The sequence below is a fragment of the Phasianus colchicus genome, chromosome 1, assembly GCF_987193195.1.
Source record: "Phasianus colchicus chromosome 1, bPhaCol1.hap1.1, whole genome shotgun sequence".
Classification (NCBI taxonomy): Eukaryota; Metazoa; Chordata; class Aves; order Galliformes; family Phasianidae; genus Phasianus; species Phasianus colchicus.
Window position 1 is genome coordinate 113087028 of NC_143436.1, and position 20485 is coordinate 113107512.

At 42.1% G+C, this 20485-nt stretch overlaps 1 long non-coding RNA gene across 2 annotated transcripts; it reads right to left on the minus strand.

The window, feature by feature from the left end:
* Positions 1 to 5640: 5640 nt before the first annotated feature.
* Positions 5641 to 18119, minus strand: LOC149919960 (uncharacterized). Of its 2 annotated transcripts, none has more exons than XR_016471182.1 (3): positions 18018 to 18119; positions 11248 to 11365; positions 5641 to 5919 (listed from the first exon to the last, which is right to left on the minus strand). It is a non-coding gene; the product is annotated as an uncharacterized LOC149919960 (long non-coding RNA). The 2 variants fall into 2 exon arrangements; XR_016471289.1 differs by having other exon boundaries at positions 11220 to 11365.
* Positions 18120 to 20485: the final 2366 nt, after the last annotated feature.

Sequence of the window (20485 nt, forward strand, 5' to 3'; positions counted from 1 at the left end):
ATAAGGGATCAGAATTAGACTGTCTCTGTTATGGAGGAAAAAAAAAAAAAGGCCTTTAGCTTACCGACATCTAATTTTTTCCTTGGTTTTTATGCCAACATTTTTGATGGACACATAAACCTAGATAAAGGAGATGATTACAGCCAAGTTAGTACAAATAACAAATCTACTGAGACTTGAAAGCATTACTGTGATCTCTCTTCTTTCCTTCTTTCATTTCAAGAAAATATTACTGTAGAGTTTATTCTTGGCTGGTTTTATTTAACTGTGATATCAGATGCCTGAGATTCAGATACTATCAATTCATTCATATATAGTTATTCTAAATACAAAGGAAGCATTAGGCACTCTAAATTAATGTGTTTAATTACCTTCAGCTAATCTGAATAAAGCAATACCACATGACAGGCAACTCACTCAACTTTATCTGTTCTCACAGAACATGCTTGGGACGACACAAAGAAATACTACTGCTATGGTCATAATTTCTAGTCACTGGGAAAGCCCAGCCATCACCTAAAAGTGCACTGTCTGTCACAGCTCCTTGAGATTATGAAATGTGACTTGAGACAGTAATGGACAAGAATGAGAACTTAAAAGAATATTGCCAATACCTTCAGTTTGCTCCAATTAAGAACTGGGAAGCCTCTTCAAATTATTTTCTATTGTGGCTGAGGAGAAATGGTAACGAAAGAAGAATAAACTGATCCACAGATTCGATGAAGTCACATCAGACTTCATTACCAGTGTCGCACAAATGGGCAACTCAGCTGACACAGGGAGAAACTTAGAATCATAGAATTGTGGAATGGCTTGGATTAGGCTTTGCTGAGCTGCATGCAGCCCATGGGCCACAGGTTTGACATGTCTGGTCTGGTCCCTGATTTTCACCCACAAGCTCTCAACCTGATTGTGGCTGTTTCTCAGAGGCAGTTCTTTACGCTCTATCCACCCCCTAACATAGAGGACTTGTCCCCTGCCCCTCTTTTACTGCCTGTCTTGTCTGATAAGTGTGTAGCCCTCAATCATTGTGCACCAGTCACGAGAATCATCCCACCATGTCTGTGATTGCAATTAGGTCAGAATTGCACTGTGGCTTTCAGCTATTCCTGCTTATTACCCAGGTTGCGTGCACTGGTGTATAGGCACTTCAGCCAGGCTATTGGCAAGGTTACCTTTTCTGAGGAGCCCTTGCAAGATCCTTTGGGACAATTCAGAGGTATTTCCTCACTGTTTCCAAAATTGATAACATTCTCTGGCCTTTCTCTGTCACATTGAACTCCATCCCCTTCCCCTAACAAATCCAGTTCAAAGTCCTGGTAATCAATCCAGCCAGCATTTTTCCCAGAATTTTTTTTTTGCCCCATCTGCTCAGTTGTGCTCCATCTGATGCCCAAATAACCTGGTCTCTCAAAGACCTGTCCAAGATCACTGAACTCAAAGCCTTGATCATGTTACCATCCACTCAGCCAGTCATTTACCTCACCTGATCTCTTCCTTCTTTCTGGGTCCCAGCTGCCAATCAGGAGAAAAGAAGAGAACACTACTTTCACTCTTGATATCTTCAATGTCTTTTCAAGGCATGCAAATTCTCTTTTAAATATTCTTCTATTTCCTTGTTGCATTCTCCTGAGATCTAGCTTTGATGAGAATGAGTGGATACTAGTCATCCTGTTTTATAAGATATGGTAGACTCTTCTTGATGTCTCTAACACACATCCTTGGCAGACAGCAAACCTGTCTGGAGAGGTTATCTGGATGGCAAATGGGGATTTCAGTGCTCCTCAGTGAGGAGTCCCCAGTTACTAGGACTCTGCCCTTTTTTGTTGGTGCTAGTTTTGATGTGTTTTCTCAGTCAGTCTTGCTTAATATGCTTGTTATTTCCCAGGGTTACTTCCTGCTAGCCAGCCTCTCTTCTTTTTTGAGCCCCAGAGCCTCATATCCGTTGCTCAGGGGCACTCTGGTGGTAGCAGATGCTTCCTTCTTCTCCAAGCAGCAACAAGAGTCCATCTCCCTTTACCTTGAATGTTATTGTGATCTTCTTCCTCAAAGTGGGAAGCTTCTTCACCTTGCAGGGACTTAGGACAGGGATGTCAGTCAGCATGTGTTGGCCCAGACTGTTCCCTATCCATCTTCCTCTCTGATTCCAAGATACCTCTCAGCCTGGCCATCTGCTCAAGAAGTTCCCAGAGCAGTAACTACAACAGCGGCTATCTCCAAGCTGGCCGAGGTGACAAAGACATCATAATGCTTGGAATCTGTCCTGCCAGGAAGGAGCCAGGCAAGGGCAGGAAATAATAAGAGAACAAGGGTGACTTTTGCAATGGGGAGATATTTATGGAGGAGACTAAGAGGAAGAGGCAGTAGCTTCTGTATGGGAAAGAAGGGCAGGAGAAAGTAGGAAGGTGTGGAAAGAAACCTCACTAACTCATAGGGCATGAAGACAGGAATTTGGAGGGGGCCTCCATAAAAGAAGAAAAAGAAAACAGAAAAGTCTGGTAAGGCTAGAGTCTTGAAAAGAATTAATGCTTGTAAGGCATTAAGGCACCTTTGGGGAGATAATTGCTCAGGTAAGAGGCAGCCTGAGCCTTATCAAGAAAATGTCTTTTTCCTTGTAAAACAGACACTGGAAACTGGTATTGCCTAGGTAGAACGAGTGCATTTGGTTTGAGCTGAAATTTATAGGGAAGGGGTAGTTATGGTGGATGATTTAGAGGTGTTATGCTGGGTGAAGACGGAAGGAAATCTAGTTTTATAGTATATGGAAAAGCAAAACTGCAAGGTAGTCTGGCATAGATCTTGACAATGAAATGGCTTTCAAGGAACTGTTGCTTCACTGTGTATGGTGTAAAAGCAATGCCATAGGAGACAGATTTATTAAAAAATACATAGCATGGTTTCTAGAGAGGATAGTTATTCATTGAGGAGAGAATAGCTCGTGGGATAGTAAAGGATGTTAAAGATTTAGACTTGCAAACCACTGCCAGAGCTAGCCAGGTTGAGATTGCATAGTCAGTAGCCTGAGAGACAGCCTGAGAGATCTTCACATACATGTGAAACCTTCTGAACCTGTGACTTAAAAAATAGCCCTCAAATGGGCACTTGGGGGCAGTGGTTGCTTGGCTGTAAGTAGCAGAAACTGTACCTGATCATCAGTCTGGAATCGTGCAATAGCCACCCTAAGCAAATAACCATAATGAGAAGGCAGCATGGGCCAAACCACAAGCTCTCCAAGTCTCAGAAGGCTTCAGTTTTTGGAAATACATTCATGTTCTGTCATGGCATTGAATTATGAAGTGATTCCTTGGTTTTAACTGGCCCTTCAGGTCTGAGGAAAGCATGTGATCATGGAAGGGCTCAAAAAAGGAAGAGGCTGCACTTCCAAGTTTGTCCTTTCCAATTTAGCTATTAGCTACACTCTAGATTTTTCTGGCTTTTTTTTTTTTTTTTTCTTTTTTCAGTCAGAAGACTGAGCTATGAGACGCCTGTATTAAACATCTGTGCCAGGATCTTCCTCAGAGGATATTGGTTTGGATGCTTTTGTTCTTTACTCTCTCCATCTGAACAAGCTATTTAATGTCAACGTTTTTAACATCATTTGTTGTTTTTGTTGAGCTCCTGTATCTCCTTAAGCCAACAAGCACCAAAACAACAGCATCATCCTTTCATGTATTCCATGATTTCTCATAAAAGAAACCCCAGCAAAGAGGTAGGATGGAAAAGGAGAGGGATTGAAACCTTACTGTTAAGTCATCAGAAAGTCCTCTGAAAAGTGAATACAGCCAAGGCTGTGTTTGTTCTTTTGCATGATTTTTCCTTTCCATGGGATAAAACGTGCTTGGCGTGGTTTCTTCAGGCAGCAATAAGAGGAGGACATAGACAGGTGTATGTAGACAGACATAACCCACTCCTCAGCTACAAGTCACCCTAAGACAGCTGGCCACAAGATAGTGGCCAGTTTTGATCCTCAAAGCCATCTACCTGGGCAACCATAATCTTCTGCCCAGAAGAAAATACTTCATTTCAGCTAGTTTTCTTTATCAAAGAGGCCAGGATGGAAGCAGGAAGTGTTTATCCCTACAACAGAGGGATGACACAAAAGCAGTTGAGGCTTCTTTAAAAATTTGCACAGAAGCACTGTAAAAATGTTAGGATTTTATCACAAAGTCTTTTATGGATTATAACATGAAAGTTCAAAAGGACAACTAGGAAAAATGTCAAGGCCCCATTCTTGGGAATTAATCTGAGGAGGCAAAAGCATTCAGTAGGTTATTTCCATGGTCAGCCATGCATAAAATAAATGCCCCCATCAGAAAAAAGACTTACGGCATTTTATATTTTAATTTTGTTCCCTTTCTTCTATGCTAAATTGCCCTAACTTTGTAAAACATTAAGGCATTATAAAAAGAAACACAACTGATGAAATCAAAGCACAACACTGGTAGAAAAAAATTATCTTAAAGATTAAAATTCTGAAATTTCTTTATCTACCTCTTCTGAGATCTCTCTGTATTGGGCTTATATGGTGAGATTTTGGAAGAAAGGGGGCTGCAGGTTGACCTCTGTGACACATACAGTTGGCTACAAAAGGACATGCCATCGGCCAAAGCTGAGCCCACCTGCCCAGCTGGTGGCCTCTATGTGATAGAATAGTTCAGATAGGCTAAAAAAGACCATGCAGCAGCCGTGAGAGAGTGAGAAAATGTGATAGACATAACTCTGCAGGCACCAAGGTCAGTGCAGAAGGAGGACAGGAGGTGCTCCAGGCACACAGCAGCAGCTCCCTGCAGCCCAGGAGAGGCCCATGGAAGAACAGGCTGTCCCTCTGCAGCCCGTGGGCAACAAACGGAGCAGATCTCCACGTGCAGCCATGGAGGAGCCCACAGTGCAGCAGTGGATGAGGTCTGAAGGAGGCCCTGCCTATGGATACCCCCACAGGAGCATGTTTTCTGGCAGAACAGCAGCCTATGGGGGATCCATGCTGGAACAGTCCATTCCTGAAAGTCTGCACCTTTGGTATGGACCCGTGCTACACCAGTTCATGAAGGACTGTATCCCATGGAATGGAGCCCACTTGAAGCAGGGGAATAGTGTGGAGAAGGAGCAGCAGAGACCAAATATTATGGACTGACTGCAGCCCACATTCACTATTCAGCTGCACCACTCAGGGTGGGGGAAGTGGTAGAACAGCTAGAAGTGAGAGAGTCAAGTTGAGCCTGGAAAGAACGTGGATATGGAGAAAGTGCTTTTAGTTTTCCTTTTGTTTCTTGTTATCCCGTTCTGCTATTAAATGGTAGTAAATTAAATTAATCTTCTCCAAGCTGAGTCAGTTTTGCATGTGATAGGAACTTGTGAGCAATCTTCCTATCCTTGACCCACAAGCTCTGTCATCTCACTTTCTCCTCCTCTCTCAATAAAGAACGGAAGTGAGAGGCTGGGTGGGGGGCTCTGAGTTGGCCAAGTTAACTTACCACACTTGCTTTCACAATTATTTAAGAAAGAGCTAATTAAATCTATTAATGTAAAACAAAACTCTTTGGTGACATTGTATTAAACTTGCCATATTTCATGCACAAATCAAGACTGCAGATTTTATGCATAATTAATTTTTTTAATGCTCCTGTTAATAGCCCTCTTGGTTCATCAACCAAGCAAAGGAGCACATTGTTTCACAGGAAATCCTGTGAAAAAAAGGCTAGAGAAGCTCATTCTTTCTGCCTCTTCCTGACACGAGTCCTTATGAGCTTTCTGTTATCAAGCAGATAGCTAACAGGAGAGAAGCTGGAAGTGTCCCATTTCACTTCAGGGAGTGCACAAAAGGCAGAAGTGAAGAACATTTCCATTGGGAGGGCTGAAGGGCCTGTCTCCTGCACCAGTACTCTGATGGTGTTCTTCAGAAACAGGTCCAAATGGAGAGATCTATGGAGATAGTCAAACATATCATACAAGTACTGTTATTTTCCACAGGCTTTTCAGTAAACTGGAATAGGAGCCCTGTTTATTTAACTTGCTAATTCTAAGGCCTATCATTCTTGCAAGGTGAATTTTATTTTATTTTACCTTTATAATTTTTTAATGACATACAAAAATGAACACTTCCTCTGGTCAATTAGTTCAGCACGTTCCTCAGCAGAGAGCTGGAAATGAAAGGCCATAGTCTAATCTCAGTAAATTCAATAGAGACTGATATCACTGGGATTGATGCTGAATCTACATACATGTTGCCAGAGGCAGATCTGGAAAATGAATAAAAAAGCATGCAAAATTTGGTAGCTATTTGGCTACCATCCATCAGTACTTGATAATAAACCAAAAAGAATAAAAGAAAATATGATTCTGAAGTAATCCTGTTTTGTTTTTGTTTTATAAAAGAAAAACAGATGCATAATTAATAATACATAATTCAGAATTAAGAATCTATGATACCTTTGTGTGAAAATGCTAGCAAAGTTCTGGATTCCATCACAATTCTGCATTGTCCCAGTCAGGTCATTTATCTTTCTGCATTGTGAGATTAACTTTTCTCAATTAATGCTAATATCAGTTCTTTTTGTTCTAATCAGACTCTTCCAAAAGAGCAATAGGCAGTGTAGAATTAGTATTCATAAGAAAAAAAGAAAAACAAGCATATTATGCCTGCTGGGTTTTCGCTGTTAGTGTTCCACTTCCACCTACACTATTAATAAGGCTCTGGGTGAAACTGGTTTCTTTGATGATGGAAAAAAATAGCAATGTACTTCTAACAGAATTTTTTTCCATGTAGAAACTGTTATAAGCAGAACAATTGCGTGGATGCAATGAAAGGCAAATGTCAGAATCTGAATCTTTTCCTCTCAAATCATTTAACATTGACAGTGCCAATGCAAATAGTCATCCAAGAAAAGTAGAAATTGCAAAATAAAATGCCTACAACAGTAGTCAGAAGGCCTTAACTTTATAGTATGTCAGCTGCATGAAGATCAAAGATAAAAGAGTCCAGAGGAGCACAGATTATGCAGCATGAGGCCACCTCACATTCAAGTCCCCTCCTTTCCCCTCTGCCTCAACCAGAAGCTAAAGAAGCTGTTCTGAGTGCATTATGGCCAATTTCTAGTTCTGGCTTTGTCTGTTATAAAATGTGTGAATTTAATCCCTTACAGGTGGCAAAGGTTTGTTGACTGAAGACAGCTTTGAGGAACAGAGCACTTAGCGGTTTTGTATGTTGATGTTTCATGCCTGGATAGAGAAGGGATGATAAAACCTCCACAAGGTTGCGTTTTACACGCTGGATAAAAAGCACTAGAGAGGTTTCATTATTACTACTCTTCAAAAGCTCTCTGTAGTGTAGCCTCACTGAATGTGATGCATTCAAGTCATCAGGAATGAAGAGTTATGATATTTCACATAGGGTAAGGCTATGAAACAGGAAATGAGTAAAATGAAAGGCTACTGAGATATCTCTCTGTAGCTGAGAGGGCTCCAATTCAGCCTTATCGGACTATTGCAAGCAGAAGGTGCTTGAGAGAGTGTGTGCCAGGTACACAGTAGAGTCCTTAAGCCTACAGAAAGGAAAGGGCATAGGTTAAGGCTGTGGATCAGGACAAAGCCCACTCCAACCAGAGAGTAGTCGTGTACTCAGGCAGGATATTGTCTCTCCTTTGCTGATCAGCAGTGTATCTCAGAGCTTTCCAGGCTGGATATCCTCTTATTGCAGTGATCAAGGGAGAGGCCAAAATACTCATGTGGCTAATGCCCATCCTCTTCTGAATCCCATTTCTTTCTCTCTCAAAAAAGGAGGAAAAAAGAAAAACAAAAACAAAAAAAATTGTTTCAGAAAGCTAGGACTAGTGCATATTTTCTCCTGAGAACATAACTGCTTGCAGATCACAGGCTAAAGCATGGTGATGGTTTGTGAAGGATGCTGTCTGTTGACCACTGCTACTCAGAGTATTTTCAGTGTGCCGCAGGGTCCCTCAGAGCAGAAGAACACCCCACCTATGTGTCTTCATACTACGGATGACACTTTGCATGGAGGCAGCAAGTGGCCTTGAATGCATAGATGGAATTTTCGGGACCTTGTAATCAAGTTAGAAACGTGTCAACTTCCCACAAGCAGCTGCTGCCTCCCAGAAATTTTGAAGAACTTTATTTTTTTCCTACAGACTTCTGTTCCCAGTGTAACCCTCAGACTACAGTAACCTACTTGAGACTGAACATTTTCCCACAATGGGCTGCAGTCTGGCTTTTTGCTGTTATCTGGAAAAATTAACTCTTTAATAGAGGTGTTACTACCAGTACGATCCTGGGACTGAAGCTCTATAAATGAGATCTTTAAGAGGGTTATAGCATTCAGTAGTGCTACAAATGAGAACAGATGAAGCATATAGACAATATATTTTTAATCTGTTGCGGGAACAGCACTACATAAAAGCCAAATCACTTTTGGTCGTTGCTAGAAGTATCTCTAAATAAAGTAATATGAACAATCCTAGATCCATTGTGCCTCTTTTTAAAAGCACATGTGCTTATTTTTCTTTCAAGGTTTAGAATAGTAGAAGGTTTTGGAAACACAGAACATCCTGGTGCACACATAGAATTATATTCAGGCAAATCAGAGCACAGCCAAAGGCAATTTCAGAGGATTGTAGGTTTGATCAACTGGTTTGATAGCATTCTCCTCTGGAATGAACTAACTCCATCCTTATATATATATAAGCATGTAGATATATATGTGGCATATAAATATAGCCACAGTTCTGTGGCTTACTATCAAACTACAAAACAGGTGTTCATAGCCCAGAGCACAATGACTGATGAAACAAAATCAGATGCATGCCTTGGTATTCTGTTTGGTGGTGTCTGAGACATTTCCTATCAAGAGTACACATTGTTTGTGTCAAATGCATCCTGCAAGAAGTACATGGCAGGGAAGACAGGCATTCCTCTCCTGTGTCAAAGTTTTGGGTCTGTCTGCCACTAATGTACGTGTTGCTTGGTGCCTGCCTTAAAAAATATGACATTTTTATATCCTCACTTATACTCCCAGTGCATATGGCAAACACACTGCAGATAGTTACCTTTTCCATAAAACTTTTTCCAAATGTATCATCTCTACCACTCTGATATTAGTTCTGAGTCCTCATTGCTGTGCCTCAAATTAAATCCTCAGAGTATTAACTGCTCTCAGCACTTTGCAAAGTTGGATTTATCATAACTTTTGTAGGAAGCAGACACATATCCTATGTTAAGTAGATAATTTCCTGTTGAGAGACTAAACATAGCAGGAAAATAGGAGGACCAACAAAAATCTAACAAAATTACCTCCTTGAGAAAAACTAGATGGAAACGTTTAGGGAAGCACACTACAAAATGAGACATGTAATTATTGTCATCCAGGTAGGGTCTGTAGGTTTTTTTTTAGTGCATTTGAGGACTGACTCAGTGAGTTGGCCCCAGAAGAGAGTTTTCCATCTGCATCCTAATCTCTGGCTTCTCAGGCACTACTGGAGCTGCATTACCCTGCATGATGCAGAGGTGGAGACCCACCACCAGCCTGGGCTCTGTGGCAGCCATTTCTGAGGAGCTTAAAGAGACATGGGTTTCAGTGTCGAGGCTGCTCCATCCAGCTCTAAAGGCAAGCCTTATGCTTGAGTGAGTGCTTGGGAGGTTTGGCCACCCTCTACTCACTCCTCAGCTGATCATCCTGGCACTGGGCCCAGGTGGGAGTTTGCTCTCCCTCAAAGGCATGATCCCATTGCAAACTGTTGACAGTGAGATACTGCATGTGTGCTGCCCACCAAGAGCAAAGCAGAAGTAGTTCACTGAAGAGAGAGGGCTGTATTCTGCTTGGGCAGAGAGGGAGAAGGGAGCAGGCAGGCCAGATCTCTTGTTGGGAGGCCTCCTATGCCCTGGTTTGGGATGATGTTTTAAGGGTTTCTGGCCACATGTGAGGCTGGACAGTGTAGATATGATGGTGTGTTGGCATGGATTCCATGACACTCTGTTGAGCTGCTAGGGAGGTGGACAAATTTGCTAAAGGATGTGCCTGAATGATGCTTTAAGGACAGGGACCAATGGGATCCTCCTCAAGGGCATGGCTGTTGCTGGTACTAAGGGAAAGGAGGCAGAAAATTGACACTGTTTATTCCTACATGCGGTTTTTTCGGGTCAAAGACTTTTGTAGTACCACCCTCCTACTCCCCCACTGAATCTGTTACCTCTTGCTATTAAGCAATGTCACTCATGGGATCTAAGACCATCTTATTTCTTGCCAACATAGTGCTATTGCTGTCTAAATTTTCTAAAGGAATTAACACTTCAGGCATCAAATCATGAAATCATTGTAATAGGCAAACATTATCTGCACTCAGGTCACATCTCCGAAGGTCTAACATTGATTTTAAATTCTGCAGCCCTGCTCAGGCCCTGGCAGGCTTAGAGCTGCCAAATCTGCTGTCAGCCACCTTCAGAGACACACATGCTGCACTGGTGGGACTGCCCAGAAGGAGAAGGACAGGGCTGGCACAGGAACAGAGCAGATAGCTCCCAGCTCTCAGCAAATAACTTCATTGTCCAGAACTAAAATCTTTCATACATCAGCGTGCCATATGAATGTACTCTGTGACTATGAAAAGATACTAATAAAACAAATACGGAAACCCTTCTAATAGACATGCTCATCAACGGGGTTTTTCCATAGTATCTTTGCTGATGAAAAGTTGCTCACTTGAGTGCATTTGTTTTCTCCAGAATAAGGTGAGGCTTGGGGTTGGGAGAGACATTTTTTGTTTTTGTTTCTCCCCAAGGGAGAAACTACTTATGCAGTAATGAAGGTAGCCACTAGTGTTGAGGCTACTCTGCATCCAGATCCCAGCCATTAACAACACTTTGTTTGTGCCACAGATAATTTGAGTTCTCTTATTTAAAAGCCAAATAGTCATCTTCATTTTTGTAGATGCAGAAAATATTCTAAAGAAGCATTTGAGTCTTTTGTGTAGCCCAGAAACAAATACTGGATCCCTGTAAGTAGAAAAATCTTAAGTTTTTAAGTGCCATTAGAATTCACCTTGTTTTGCCTTCCCTTTTCTCATTTTTTTTCTTTGTTTTTTCCTCAGATAGTATCAGGAGAGAATACATTGCTGCAAGTGAAATAGCTTTGATCCAGGATTTCTCCATGCTCTGAAATTGCAGTTCTGTATACCCAAGTGACAGCTAGGTAGGGGTTTCAAACAACCACTTACTTAATGAGCACTTCTTCATTAAACTTACTGCAGGAAGGGCTTGAAGTTCATCTGGTTCTCCTGTCCTTCACAGATGAGGCTCTGTAATTCCCTCTTGAATTCTCAGTCTGTTTTTTGACTTTTAAAAAAAAGTCATCAGTGATGGTCTAGAAAAAAATGAATATAGTTTTATGATTGTATTTTGTAATTCACACACTGTATATGCCCCTTTTAGAAGTGATGGAAAGAAGGTGTGGAAGAAAACTCTGGTTATGAACAGGAATTGGTATTCTCAAGACACGCACTGTCTCTGTGTCAGTAAACTTTGAAGGCGTATCCAAACTAAATCTTCTCACCTGTAATTGCTGTTCCGCTGTTATTGCACAAACAGCTGGTGAGAAGTAAAGGCAGAGGTCTCCAAATATCTTTTTTATAGCCCTTTCACTGCCAGAGCCACCTGCCACATGGAAGACTGGTTCCAAATCACCTGTGATCAGTTCTGCAAAGAGCATATTTTGCACTATTTTCTCCTTTTGTGTTCTCACAGAACAGTCCTTTATGCAGTATGTACAGCATTGGGTGACAGGAGAGCACACCTACGAAAAGTCTTGGTGTAAAGAACTGCGTGAGGATCACTGCAGCTCCCTTCCATCTCATGTTGCTGAAGTTCCTTGTCAATGATTTATAGGCTAGTTCAGCCCAGTTCTTTGACTAGTGGGGCAGAGGGATTTCGCCAAAATCCGTGCCTCCGGAAAAAGGGAACAGGGGACCCCAAAATAATTAAAAACAGCGGCAATGATCTGAGGAGAAACAAACTAATTTACTAAATATAGTATCAGAATGCAAGATAACACACCATAATACAATATAATTAGAACTGAAGCTAATCAATCAAATATAATGAGAGAGAGAATGTTTGAAAGGTGGAGAGGCCTCACCACAACGCTGAGGTGAGATGCGCAGTCCAGGTGAGCAGCAGGGAGACGGGAGGAGAGCCCACGAAGAAGAGCGGACAAAGAAGAGCACATCAGGTGACCTTGCCAGGAGTTGTATCTCCTCTCTGTGACTGCAAAGTCCCCTGGGGAATGTAGTTCTTCTCTTCCGGGCAGGTACCCAGAACTTGAGCAATAACAGTTAAACTCCCAGTGCCCTACATGATGTTGTGATGTGGAATACCGATAACCAAAAATCACAAAACCATGACATTCCACCCCTTATTCTACATCACTACATCATGCTTAAATGACATTCCTCCAGCCTAAACATACCTGGGTAGCTGCAATCCCTGTTGCAGTAGAACAGGATGCTGTGGACTGACTATGCCTGCATTTTATTTCAGATAGCAATGGTACTCCCCTGCTATTTAGCATCTGAAGACAAAGTTGAGCACAGCTCAGCCATTCAAGACTACAAGCATTTTTTACTTTTAGCTTTTTTTCCAGGAAACTCTGTGGTACAAAGGGAGCAGTTCTGCTTAGGTGAGTCACTGGACATGTTCCTATGGGCCAAGCCATGCGTGGGATTTCAGCTAAAAGGCACTTTTATGGGAAATATGGAATGTGACAACTGTTTGCACTGGAATTTTCATCTCAGACATGGGGCCATGTTTTCCTGAGGGTGTATGAGCTCCTGAGCACTTCCTGGAAAGTGAGACTGAAACATTTTTGCCTCTTTGGGCATGCATCTGCTTACCATATCTATAGCTTGCAAAACCTGTCTTTGGAGCCATGGGCACTTGCTTGTTTCTGTCTCCTTTTCATGCCCCTTCTTATTAACATTTTCGACAGGTTTAGGTTTTTCCCTTAGGAGAGCTAGCAAGAAACGAGTAAATGCTTATGTTGCTGCTTTTCATCTATTTATTTTGCCTGTTTGTTTTTGCTCTTTGGAGACACTGTGATGCATAAATAAGCTATGACCTGTCATACCAGAGGGAGGAAATCGGAGACGGTGCGTGGAAAATGTTCCTCCTTTAATTTTGGTAATGACATCATACTAAATGATCAGGCTTTTCCCTGGAATTGAGTTTGCTGTATTTTCTTTTAATCATCCCAGGTGTATATTCTCACAGTAAATCTGAAAACAATTTGGAATACTTATCTTTAAGTCTTTCAAGGTCTATATTATATCCCATTTAAACAACCAATTAATGTTTAATTTCATTGTAGTTTTCCGATACAAGGCAATCACTGTCTCCTGCAGGGCTGATAAGAACTGCAGCAACAAAGGCTAACACTCCAAGTAATAATTTAAAGACAGAGAGGAGGTGAAAATGAAAGATTTACCCCCTTTGAAATCAAGCAATTATAAGCCTGCAGTGGCCATTTCCTGCTGCGACAACTGCTGGTTAAAAAATGAGAGATATCCTTACCATATAGGCTTCGCTGTCATTTGGGGGTGAAATAGTTTTTATTGGTTTTTATGTAATTTTTTCTTAGGATTTTTTTTTTTCTCTCGGTTGTTGGCATGTTTTTGAGGTTGTTTGTTTGTTGTTGTTGTTATTTTTTTTTTACTTTGGTTGTGGAGTTGATGGACATGTTTCTTTGGTCATATTAAGGCAGAACAAGTAGCAGCAACTGCAACAGACTCAAAAGCAGTAGAAGTTTCCCCAGTGCTTCCCAGTTTGTTTTAGTGCTGACCTGTAAGTATCCTTTGCTGTAGAGGGAATGCCTTTGAAAAGCCATATAGACTCTTCCTTGAGTGTATCTGCAACAGAAGCTCAGCTATCAAGCTTCTAGCACTTGCAGTTAAACAGAGTGTCTGGTATGTGATGATTTCGTGACATAGATCCCTATCAGGGAGAAGCTAAGCTGAAAATTACTTATTTCATTTCACACAAGACAGGGAATGGAGGCAGGGCTGGAAATAAAGCACTGTAGCTAAATTCAGAAAATTCAAATGGGAACAGCTTTGCTGACTTCACCAGAGTCTGGCTTCTGATTACAGTATTTGAACCAGACTTCTCCAACTGCTTAACACAGTGTCTCCTTGGAGTCCTAAGTCAGGATTTTACTAATTAAGACTACATGCCTATATGCTAGTGTACACATCAGTGTAGTTAGAAGTTTAATTTTTTTCTACTATATTTTGTTTTTCTTAACAGTAACAGTTAAAAATAAATAAGAGAGAAGGAGAGACCAGAGATTGGAAGCATAACATGCGCAGGACATCTGCAGATACTCTCATGACACACACATAATAAATTAAAAAGCCCAAATCTTTGGAGGTTTGACAGCATAGCTGCAAAGGAATGACTACAATTTCAGTGCTAGTTGTTTTCATTGTATTAAAGGTTACTGTCTATGTGTTTCCACAATGATGTTTATGGTACTAGCCTCTTCTTTTTCTCTATGCTTTAAATTAAAAAGATGGAAAGAAAAAGAAATTAAAAAAAAAAAAAAGACACCAAAAGACCTTGAGGCAAATTTTCTTTTATTTTTGGAATCCAGACTTTGCCACTTCACTTCCTTTGGCTGCAACACGCACAGTATGGCAGTTCAAGGTCACATACAGTGTTGGTACCTTCTTCTATTTGTTTCTGAAGACCCAGTTTCAGAGGAGAGTGGCTGCAGTCAGGCACTGGTGGGCACTTGCCAAGATCTGCAGCCTCAGGCAAATGCAGATGCTTGTCTGCTTCCAGGCAACAGATGCTGCTGGGCAAGCTGGGAGAGCTAGTGGATTTCAAGCACCTGGTCACTGCTAAGTTAAAGCACTCTGACTTCTGTCCATCACTGCGAGCTCTGCTTGGGCTTTGCCATTGACCACACTCAGAGATGCCCTCGCCTTTGTGCTTTTGACCAAAGCCTGATTTCAGGTGAGGGTAGGTGTGAGCCCGTGAGGGAACAGGCCTGGCTGGATTATCTTATACCAGGAGGTATCTCTGTTGTGGTTAAACCACCCCTGTTGCTGAAGGAGGACAGTGGCTTCCAGCCCAGGGTGAGTGAACAGTGATGATGGCTCTGTGGCTGTTTGGCCTATGCATACAAAAAGGTCATATACCACAAGAACTTGACTATCACACACCAGCTGATTGAGGAAGTCCTTCCTGGGATTCACCAGTAACCTGTAACTATGGTCACACCTATAGCCACAGAGGCATGTTACTGGGAATGTTCCATGCAGGTGCACATGTGGATGTGATCTCATTACACTACCAAAGGGCCTGAGCATCTCAGGGTCATTTGTTAGGTGTCGAACTTCACAGCAGGCCCTGAGATAAGGCCCTCTCCCTCACCTGTTGGGGAAGGGATAGGACAAGTGACCTGAAGTATAGAAGACATCAGGCTAGAATGAAAGCATATCCATCTCTAAATGAGGAACAGATTGGATATTAGGAAAATTTTATTCTTAGAAAGAGTGGTGAGGCAGTGGCACAGGCTGCTCAGGGAGATGGTGGAGCCACCGTCCCAGAGGTGTTCAAGAACCATGTGGATGTGGCACTGAGGACATGGTCTAGAGCAATCACACGCATGGGTTAATGGTTGAATTAGATGATCTTATTGGTCCTTCCAATCTTAAAGACTCTGTGATTCTATGAACAGCATTCAGGCCAGGGCTGAATGGAACTGCAGAGATGATGTGAAGGAGACCACACAACCCCACAGGCAATGGAGTAGTAACACTGTGACAGAAACATACTCCCTTTGTTCAAATGGTGGGGAATTTCCACTGGTTCATGAAATTTAATAAATGTGCATTCTCTGCATTCTCCAGTAAGACATGGATTCTTCTTCTCTTTAAAGTTATTATATTATATCCAGTCCTCCAAATTCATGTACGTTTATAGATTATACTAGGTAACAATATGGTCTGTGGCCAAACTGAGAGAAACAGAGTTGAAAGGAAAAATGCTGTTTCAAACTGAGGCAGATATGTGGTATGGAGAAGGAGCACAGAAACCTCAGCCATACCAAAGCCAGTCATCCTCCTGCCCTTGTAACTTTTACACTAAAATGTAAAAGTTTAGGCACTAACACATGAGAGCTGGGAAGGGACACAGAGTGTGGTCCCTGATGATTTTCCTTGGGGAGATCACTGTTCTCTCTCAAAGAGGCCATTGTACCACCAGACTTGTAATGCCAAGGTAGAGTAGGTTTTGACAGTTCAAATGTCTCTCTTCTTCTCATGGATGGAGCATGGGCTACTTCTTAGAGCACTCACACCTGTCAGTACAGCCTCACCTTGCTCTCACATGGCCACTCTGAGGAAGAGGCTGGAAATGATGCAGCGCGAAATAGAGGTTGCTAAAAAAGCCATCTGCACATGTGGTCTGGTGGTGGTCACCACAGTGAAGTGCTTTCAGAATGGGACATGGAGCAAAAATCTCACTGACAGCTTGTTTGTTGCACTCATGCTTATATAAAGTGCTGGAGGATTAACCAAAAATAATGTGAAAAAATTGTTTGCTCTGAACTGGGAGAAAAAGGAAAAGCTAAAAAATTGGAAAATAGCAAAGTGAGAAGTGAAGGCAATCGATTTGCATAAATGAAAGGTTTAAATTTTGATAGGAACCACATCTTGTGTGTTCTACTGGGCTTAAATTGCGATACAGAGATACTATGGACACCAGAAAGAAACTTAGGCTATATCAACATAAGAAAAACGCATTTTCACAGTTTCAGAAGTACTGTATCAATGTTCTGAGCAAATATTTTTTTGTTGAAATCCGTAATTTAGATTTAAGTGAAATAATTAAATAGTAGATTTGTAGTCAGCTGTTGTGCAAAGCTTATCTGTAACTCAGTGCTCTAGGATCCATATTAGAGACCAATGTTGGACCTTCCTCTGAATCTTGGCACATCACACCTTTGGTCAGGCATTAAAAGAAGGGATAAACTGCAAAGAACACTCCACAGCTTCTTGTCCAATTTAAAACTTAATTTTTTTTATAATAAATGTTGTTTATTTAGGTTGAAAGCTAAAGAATACGTTAAGACTTAACTGCCTATTAATTCAAACCCAAAGTATCATTTTAAAAAGTCTAAATTCTCCATTACAAGAAAAAAAAAATCATGCAACCACCCTGTAAATAAATACAAATTTGCCTCAGCATGATCTGAAAGAGCTCCTCCCCTCCCCCCCAAGACTGGCTTCTTGTCACAGGCAAATGCTTAATAGGTTGTGGCTGGAAAATCCCAGGGAAAGCTGGAGATTTTTATGAGATGAGCACTGATTGTGAGGGAGCCTGCAGCTATTGCTGACCTGCCTCTTGCACAGAAAGAGGATTATTACATAAAAAGAGTACTGGAGATATTGTATGAAAAATACATTTTAATTTCTTTCTCAGCAAGAGAATGAAGTGAAGAGAAAGGAAATAGAAGCAGGCAGAGCAACTGCTGCTGCAACTCAGTTAGGTGGGATTCCTTTATTTTCAATTTTATTATTTTTATTGTTATTGTTGATACTTGGAAAAATCTTTAGAGGATTTTATCTGGGTGCAGGTGAACATATACCTAGTCCCACAGCATCCCTTCATCTCTTCCAGTTAAAAAGAGATGGTCTTTTGCATACATAAAAGCACATATACTCCCATGAGGGTATATATTTTTCTGGCTTTTTTTCCCAGGATTTGCCTTCTGCTTCTCCCTCCTTACCTATTAGACAGATTGAACAGAAAGAAAGGCACTATTTGTCTTTCTAATTACTGTGCACATGGAGAGATGTCAGCCTGAGTTCCTCTCCTAATTGTTAGCTGTTGAGGGGCTCTTCTGTTGCAGTGTTTAGTGCCAGAGATGCCTTCCTGCTTTGCACTGTAGAGTGTGAATGCAACACCATAACCTCAATATCTCTGCTTTCCTTTCCCTCACTTCCAGTTGCTCTCACCTGGAGATAGCAGCTGTTTCTGCTCGCCCATTTTCAGCCTCAGGTTCCTCCTCAGGTTCCCCCCTCCATTTTCCATCCCCCTGGCGCTGATGTTGCACTTCATGCAGCTTGTTCACCTGTATCCATGACAACTGGGATGACATCAGCACAAGGGCTCAACATCACAGTGAGGACTCCAAACCAATTAAGTGTTAATAATGCTTTTTTAATTGCACTCAAAATACTTCTGGTGCTAAAAAATAAAAAAGGGGTGAATGGGTGATAGATGCAGAAGGTGGAGGAAAAAATTCTCTTTTCTTGCTGGCTGCCGACACAATGACAACACTGTGCTTTCTCCAGGCACCACAGCAGTCTTGGCTGCTGTCAGAAATCATTCTTGCGTATCACCAAAGCAGTCGCTCACATCCTCAGCATTGCTACGACCAGCTGCAAATGCTTGGATGGCCACTAATGTGTGCTTGTGCTTGAGATGGGCAGAGGAGTAACACTGCTACCGCCTTAATTCCTGCTCAATTAGGGACGCATTCAGCTTTCCTCAGGCCAGATCTCTGTCATCGCCTTACCTTAGCCCATCACTCTGCTGCTGGGAGTAGCTCCGGGAAAGCTGTCCAGAGCAGCCCTTCTCCTGTGAGAACACATGGCAAATCTTATAAAGTATCAGTGCTAGCACATCTGGGTAGGGCAGAGCTGCTTCCACTTTGGGCAGGGATGAGCAATCCTGATTCCTTATCCTCCCCCAAGTAGGCAACTTTTCACAATGTGCAAAATTTCTGAATGCAAAGCAGGAAGAAAAAGAATAACATCCCCCTAATCAGATTTGTGTAGGAGCAGCCCTTCTGACTTGCAGTGGGTATTAGCAATGTAGGTCAGGTCAAAGCCTGACAATTGGAGATCTTTCAGCAGTGGGGGAGCAATTGTATTCCTTTTGTCCACACATTCTACTGAAATATCTGTTCCTCAAGCTCTCACCATTACCTAAAGCCAGGCAGCTTCCTCTGGCTGCGTCCCCCATGCTGCCTGGTAGGGCTGGGGTTACCTACTGCTTCACAGCCCTCGTGGTGTGACTGTTCCATACTGAGCAGGCTTTTGCAAGGAGAAGGGGACATCAGCTCCACAGCTCTGGGGTGGTTTATACTACAGGGAGCACATCTGTCAATGTTTTATCATGAGTTGGGTGGAGACGAACTTGATAAACTTCATCGAGAGCAAGCGTAGGGTCCTGCATCTGAGGAGGATGCATCAGGACAGGTTAGGGGCTGATCTGCTGGAGAGGAGACTTGGGTGTCCTGGTGGCCAATGGGTTGGCCATGAGCCAGCAGTGTGCCCTTGTGGCAAAGAAGGCCAATGTAGCGTAATCTAATCCTGGGGTACATTAAAAAGAGTGTGGTCAGCAGATCGAGGGAGATGATCCTCCCACTCTGCTCTGTCCTGGTGAGGCCACATTTGTAATATTGTGTCTAGTTCTGGGCTCCTCAGTTAAAAAAAAAACAGATCTTCTAGAAAGAGTCCAGTGGAGGGCCACAAAGATGATGAGGGGCCTGGAGCATCTCCATTACATGGAAAGCCTGAGAGAGCTGGGAAAGAGAAGACTGAGAGGGGATCTCAGCGATGTTTATAAATATCTACAGGGCAGGAGCCAAGTGGATGGAGTCATGCTCTTTTCAGTGCGTACAACAGGAGGCAACGGACAAAAAGTAGAACAAAGAAATTTCCATACAAACATGAGGAATAATTTCTTTACTCTCAGGGTGACAGAGCACTGGAACAGACTACCCGGAGAAGTTGTGGAGTCTCCTTCACTGGAGATATTCAAAACCCATCTGAATGCTTTTCTGTGCAACCTACTGTAGGGAACCTGCTTTAGCAGATGTTAGACTTGATGGCCTCCTGAGGTCCTTTTCAACCCCTATAATTTTGTGAAACTGTATGTTGAAAGTGTTTCAGCTTCAGTTCATTGTCTAGCCAGTCATGCAATAATCCTTCCCCTCATGAAAACAGCCCCTGTTCATCCATGCTGAATCATAACAGGTCAACTTTGAGCTGCTTGTCTTAGTTCCTATTTTTTTCAAGGAACAGGTCTTTGATGTCCTACATGATACGTTTCTTCTGTGAAAAGGTCTTGTGAAGCTGTCAGTCCCAAGAACAAGGTGAGATTGAATGCAGGTAGCAGACTATCTTGGCAAGTGGGGCAGGAAGGTCATCATTGCCTGGAAGCTCAGGTGACATCAACCTCATGGTAGTCAGTCTGAGGGTGGAGCCCACATGCTTGATAGAGCTGTCCTCATGCTGTAACAACAAATGCCAAACAGGAAAAAAAAAAAGGATAGAGAATAAAAAATGAAAAGAAAGGATAGAAAGGGGAAGAGAAATAGGAAATAAAAAGTAGAGAAGAGGAAAAAGATGTCACTAAAATAATGAACCCAGTTGTATCTGGAAAGAAAGCAAACAGGCAAGAAAACTAAACATTG